The sequence below is a fragment of the Priapulus caudatus genome, unplaced genomic scaffold, assembly GCF_000485595.1.
Source record: "Priapulus caudatus unplaced genomic scaffold, Priapulus_caudatus-5.0.1 Scaffold403, whole genome shotgun sequence".
NCBI lineage: Eukaryota > Metazoa > Priapulida > Priapulimorpha > Priapulimorphida > Priapulidae > Priapulus > Priapulus caudatus.
The window spans coordinates 191,461-191,926 of record NW_014577464.1 but is presented as its reverse complement, the minus strand read 5'-3'; the positions used below and the strand labels follow the sequence as shown (position 1 = coordinate 191,926).

The 466-nt window shown below is 44.4% G+C and overlaps 1 protein-coding gene across 1 annotated transcript in view; it reads left to right on the top strand.

Annotated features, from left to right (window-relative positions):
- Positions 1 to 466, top strand: part of LOC106810000 (phospholipid scramblase 1-like) — a 15,593-nt gene continuing 15,127 nt past the window's right edge. Inside the window, exon 1 of the mRNA XM_014813254.1 lies at positions 1 to 155. The gene's annotated coding sequence lies outside the window, so the exon portion shown is untranslated. The remainder of the gene's footprint in view (positions 156 to 466) is intronic.

The following is a 466-nucleotide window of genomic DNA, read 5'->3' as shown; positions in this document are numbered from 1 at the left end:
GCTGTGTAAAACAACTATCGAGTATCGTAGTACTAGTACTAGTAGTAGTATTCGGTCCTTTGCGGGGCTTATAAAGTAAGAAGTCTGCGCCCACTCCCACTCTCCGCCTGCGATTGTCAGAACTATCTGTGTTCTGAATCTCGTCGTAGATAAAGGTTTGTTATAGTAAAATACGGAGTTTCTGTCAAGTAAGGTTGAGCTGAACGCATTCTCTGCTATTGAGCATCAGAATGTGGTAAAATATTGCATTTTTAGATGCGTATTTTACTGGTGCCAGTGGTGGTTACCTAGGCTAGAGGCTAGATACAATAATGCAGACGTCCCAAGTCTCCCGGTCTCACCGGGAGACTCCCGGTATGACACGCTGCTCCCGGTGCCCCGGAATGAGGTCAGAAGCTCCCGGTCGTAACATTTTTCAGCCATATGAAATTTTACATCAGTAAATCAGTAAATTACTAAATTTGCC